The sequence below is a fragment of the Sarcophilus harrisii genome, chromosome 2 (assembly GCF_902635505.1).
Source record: "Sarcophilus harrisii chromosome 2, mSarHar1.11, whole genome shotgun sequence".
Lineage (NCBI taxonomy): Eukaryota > Metazoa > Chordata > Mammalia > Dasyuromorphia > Dasyuridae > Sarcophilus > Sarcophilus harrisii.
The window spans coordinates 428499607-428505759 of NC_045427.1; positions in this window are offsets into that span (position 1 = coordinate 428499607).

The window sequence follows — 6153 nt, forward strand, 5'->3', positions numbered from 1 at the left end:
AAGGAGGGATGACGAGGAAGGAGACAGAAAAATTTGGAACAGGTTTTGCAAGGGTGAGTGCAGAAAACTATCTTTGCATCTATCTGGAAAAATAAAAAGCTATTAAAACAAAAAAATAAAAACTTTTTTTAAAAAAGAAAAAAATAAAAATACAATAAAACTTAGATAATATACATTCTAACACTAATCCAATTTGTGGCACACAGGATATTATGTACAAATTAGCCTTGTTTCTAAATGTGTTTGACAGCTCTAATATACATTATGAAATGTATTATGAAATTATAAATTATGAAATCCAATTAAATGCATAGGCCATTGAGTTTATTCATCAATACAGAGATTCATGTTTATATATGTGTGTGTGTATATATATATATGTATATATATACATAAATATATATATGTAATATATAGGCATATATGTGTCTCTATATGTGTGTATATATATGATATGGGGTATGTTCAGGAAAGACTAGTACTTCTGGTGTGAAGGCTGCTGAGTCCTTTACAAGACTACTTTCCACCTTTGGTGTCTATACCTGATTCACCTAACTCTCACCTGGAAGCTGTAGCATATGTAGAACCCACACCCTGGTAAACCACTATGGCAGACAGGCTAAACCAGATTAAGGGTAACCAAAGGATGTCAAACCCTACAGTGAGCAAAGGAGGTGTCTACTCTAGGCATGTAAAGACTCCCCCTGGTGGAATGGGTGGATGAGAACAATTTATTCCAACCTCCATGAAGGTAGGTGAAGCAGGTATTATGGTATGCTTAGAGCTTGGTTAGACATCAAAAACACTAAGGTCGATCATTGTATTTTAAGTCATCACCAGTTGTCTTGCCTCCATCCTGACAGTAGACAATGATGGCTTTAGAAGAGAGAGTGAGGCTGAAGATGTCATACAACTCTACCTCGCTTAAATCCAATTTATGCATGAATAAAAAGATATCACCATGCCATTTTTCCATTTCTCACATGATCTCAAATGCCTGTAGAGATAGTTGAGTGATGAAGCAGCAGGTGCAGATATACTGGGAGCTATAGTCACAAACCTACACACAGATGGCTCAGAACATAGGGTCTTCTTCTCACTGGAAGCAGCAATGAGATTCAGAAGCCCCCTGAGCAGTTTGACTACTGCTTACCTTCATATGGGAGGAAGGAGCTAGAAAAAAGTGCTCTAAAAATTTTCTCTTTACCCAACCCTGGTCTGATTATTGCAACATGTGGGGATCCAACTCTGTGGCTGAAACAATAAAAAATGTACAAAAAGCTTCTGGAAAGATGATTCCTCTTACCATTGGTACATGCAATTTGTGTACACTTATTGACAACACAAAATCTAATAGACCTGAAAGAATAGTTCTTGTACTGAGAGAATTCAACCAGTATTGCGTCCAAATAGCAACCTTGAGTGAAACAAGGCTGGCAAATGAAGGCAAGTTTACTGAAATAGGAGCTGGATATATATTTTTCTGGAGTGGCAGCAGTGAAAAGGAGTGCCATGAAACTGGTATAGGTTTTGCAATCAAAACTGATCTAGCAAACAAGCTCATTTACTTTCCAAAGGAATGAATGACAGGTTCATGACAATGCAATTGCCACTTCCAGCAAAATTCCATGCCACCATCATCAGAGCCTATGCTCTCATCATGACAAATCTTAATGAGGTCAAAAAAAGTTTTATGAAGATTAGGAGAACCTTATTATCAATGTGCTAAAAAGGGATAAGCTTATAATTTTTGATGACTTCAATGCTAGAGTAGGCTCAGACTACTAGATATTGCAGGGGGTCCTTGGGAGAAATGATGTGTTTGTGTATACATACATATATTATGTACACACATATATGTCTTTTATAGGACTATATATATGTACAGATTAGACATATTTATAATCCTTTAGAGGACAACTTTCCATTTCAACAGCAATGATCATTTACTATTGAAAACTTGTACATCTCATAATCTCATAACCAATATTGTATTTATTCTATTTACCTGAACACAATAGAGCTTCATGGATGCACCTTCACAGCAAACATTGGCATTTAATAGACTATGTGATTGTAAGAAAAAGAGACAGACAGGATATGAGAGTGACCAAGGCAATGTGTGGTGCAGCCTGCTGGGCTGATCATAGACTTATCCTCTCCAAGCTGAATATTCATATTCAACAAAAATGGCAGCCCCCAAGGCAAAAAGATTACTGAAAGAATTAATGTCAACAGATTAGACTGCTTCTCTGAGAGGGAACTGTTTGTTGCCAGCTTGGAGACTAAGATGAGCCAATACACAGTTGGCAACAGAAAAAAAGTGGGTGGCTTTCAGAGTTTTTGGCATATAGCATTGCATTTACTCATTTGGGTCAGAATACTAGTAAACATCAATACCGGTTTGATGAAATGATGGGGAAATTCAGAAGCTGCTAAATAAAATACAAGAACTCCACAGATTGTACCAGCAGGATAATTCATCCATTTTTTAAGCAGAATTCTTGACGCAGTAAAAAGGGAGATGAAATTCAGCTTTATGCCAATAGTAACGATTCCAAGTGTTTTTATGATACATTGAAAGCAATTTATAGATCAATGACTTATGGTGCATCTCAACTATTCAGTGCTGATGGTGTCACACTGATTAGTGATAAGAGCATGGTCCTGGAGAGATGGGCTGAACACTTTCATAGTATTCTCCACAGGCTATCATTTATCAATGCTGAAACTATTGACCTTTTACCTCAAGCTGAAATTAATCACTTCTTAGCTGAAGTTTCAACTGAAGAAGAAATTGTGAATGCCATTAGGCTACTTTCATATGGTAAAGTACAATGATTCCATTCCAGCTGAGATTTACAAGGTGTTTGTGGAGGGATCCATTGCTCATAGAAAAGCTGACTTAAAATTTCCAGATTATATGGCAAGAAGTTCTGCCCCAGGAATTCAAGGATACCTTCAATGTTCATCTTTTCAAAGGTAAAGGGAATATATTATCCTATGACAATCATGGAAGAATCTCTTTCTGTTAGTCACTGCTGACAGAATTCTTGTCAGACTCCTCCTTAATAGGAGGACCCTAAACTGAGAGCCAGTGTGGCTTCAGAAGGGACCAAGGAATAGTCAATATGGTGTTTATTGCCCAACAACTCCAGGAAAAATTCCAGGAGCAGAACAGAGGTTTGTATACAACATTTGTAGATCTGACCAAGGCCTCTGCTATTGTCAATCATGAGGGTTTATGGAAAATTATGTCAAAATTCAGTTGTCCAGAGAAGTTCATCACTATAGTACATCAATTTCATGATGACATTCTTGCCTGTGTTCTGGACAATGGAAAATGCCCTTGGGTTGTCATAGCCACCAGTGGAGTAAAATAAGGCTAGATGTTTGCTCCCATGATTTTTTGCATGGACTTTGGACATATACTTGCCAGGTATATCCACATTGATAAAGAGATTGATACATGTATTATCAGAACTAACTCAGTGTTTGGGAGGCTTGAAGGAAGGTGTGGGAGAAGAGAACTATTAGACCGACTACCAAACTGAATGTCTACAGAACCATTACATTTACCTCATTGTTGTATGCTTGTGAAACCTGGAAGCATACCAATGTCATGCCAGGAAACTGAATTACTTCCATTTGAATTGTCTTAGAAAGATTCTGAAGATCTCCTGGCAGGATAAAATATCATTGGCTGTTGTCCTTTCTCAAATGAAACTTCCAAGCATTCCAACTTTACTACAGAGAACACAACTCAATTGGGCTGGCCACATTATTGGAATACAAAATGTAAGCTTGCTAAAAAAATTGTTTAATGGAGAACTCACATAGGGCAAGCACTCACAAGGTGGTCAGAAAAAGTGATTCTCAAGATATTTCTTAAGAACTTTGGAATTGATTGTATGACATGGGAGACACTGGCACAGGAATGCCCAGCATGGAGTACCCTCATCATAGAAGGTGATATCTTCTGTGGGCAAAGCAAAATTGAATTAGCCAAAAGGAAACACAAAATATGTAAAATTAAAGCAGCCACTCCAAATGTTCATATGCACTATTTGTATCTGACCTGTGGTAGAGCATTTGGAGCTTGTATTGGTCTGATCAGCCACAGATGGACACGCAGTAACTTGATTCTAACATAGTGATATCATTTTATTCTTCTTCGAAAATGAAGGACAACAAATATATATATATATATATGTACATATATACATATATATATATTTACACACACACACACACACACACACATATATATATATATATATATATATATATATATATATATATACTTTTTTCAATCAGGTCATTAGGTGATGATGAATTTGGGTCAGGAAGATTTGAATTGAAATATTGATTTATTACTGTGCATACCCTTTGATCCAGCAGTGTTACTACTGGGCTTATATCCCAAAGAGATATTAAAGAAGGGAAAGGGACCCGTATGTGCAAAAATGTTTGTGGCAGCCCTTTTTGTAGTGGCTAGAAACTGGAAATTGAAGGGATGCCCATCAACTGGAGAATGGCTGAATAAATTGTGTATATGAATGTTATGGAAAATTATTGTTCTATAAGAAATGACCAGCAGAATGAATACATAGAGGCTTGGAGAGACATACATGAACTGATGCTAAGTGAAATGAGTAGAACCAGATGATCATTATACACTCTAACAACAATACTACATGATGATCGATTCTGATGGACATGGCTTTCTTCAACAATGAGAGGATCCAAATCAGTTCCAATTGATCTGTAATAAACAGAACCAGCTACCTAAAGAAAGAACACTGGGAAATGAATATGGACTACAACATATCATTTACACTTTTTCTGTTATTGTTTGCTTGCATTTTTGTTTTTTCTTCTCAGATTATTTTTATCTTCTTTCTAAATCCAAGCTTTCTTGTGCAACAAGATAACTGTATAAATATGTATACATATATTGTATTTAACATATACTTTAACATATTTAACATGTAGAGGACTGCCTGTCATCTAGGAGAGGGGGTGGAGGGAAAGAGGGGAAAGGTTGGAACAGAAGGTTTTGCAAGGGTCAATATTGAAAAATTAACCATGCATATGTTTTGTATATAAAAAAGCTATAAAAAAGAAATATTGCTTTATATACTATCTGTGTAACTGGGCAAGATACTTAATCTCTCTTAACCTCATCTATAAAATCATGATAATAAACCATGTTGTTAGGAGAGTTCACATTTATAAAGTGCTTTGTAATTCACAAAGTATTTTCCCATGACTCTTTGAAGTAATAAGGTAAATATTATTTTTCCATCCAACAGATCAAGAAAGTGGTGATCAGAATGAGGAATCTCACTCAAGGTTACATCGTCATTTAGCTGTGGAGCTAGGACTGGTGACCTGGTGTTTGGATTTCTAGTGTGATATGAATGAAGGGGTTAAAATTTGAAAGACTCCAGCACCTCCAGTCAGTGCCTGCCACCCTTGCTAGAACTCTACTGTCAAAAGAGACAGAGTGAGCCAGAGAAATGTCAAAGTATGCGTCTGGGGCTCATTATCTCACTCGACTATGAGAGAGAGCTGTTGTGGATTTTTTCCTGTTTCCTGGCAGGAACATCCTTTTATGGTCTTCCCTCCCTCCCTTCCCCGACACCCACTCCTTGAACATCCATCCATACAGCAGGGCTCCTGAATTCAGCTGCCAGATGATTCCCTTGATCCAGGAAATAAGACCATATCATCTTTCTTTTTTATCATTTTTTTTTCTGGCTTCTTGTACATCAGCAGACCTGGTTGAAAGAGACACTAATGATAATTGAAAATATGCCCAGGGCTTCTCCACCTTCTGCTCTCAGGCACTTGCCTGCTGTTCTCTTTCAATCTTTGGTGAGAACCCCCAGCTGCAGCTCAGGGAGCCCTCCAAGTGAGGAGGTAGGGAATACACCAGGACCTGGGCTATATGGGGCAGCAAAAAGAGGAATACAAATGGGAGACTAACTTCCCCAACTTTCACCTGTCTTTCTTTCAGTATAGCTTCCTTTTATTTTTACCGTAGCCTCTTAGTTACAGGTACTACCACTATTATCAAAGATAGGAGCTAACATTTGTGGTCTCATTGGTTCATCTTATTAGGAAAGAAAGTGATCAGATAAACTAGGA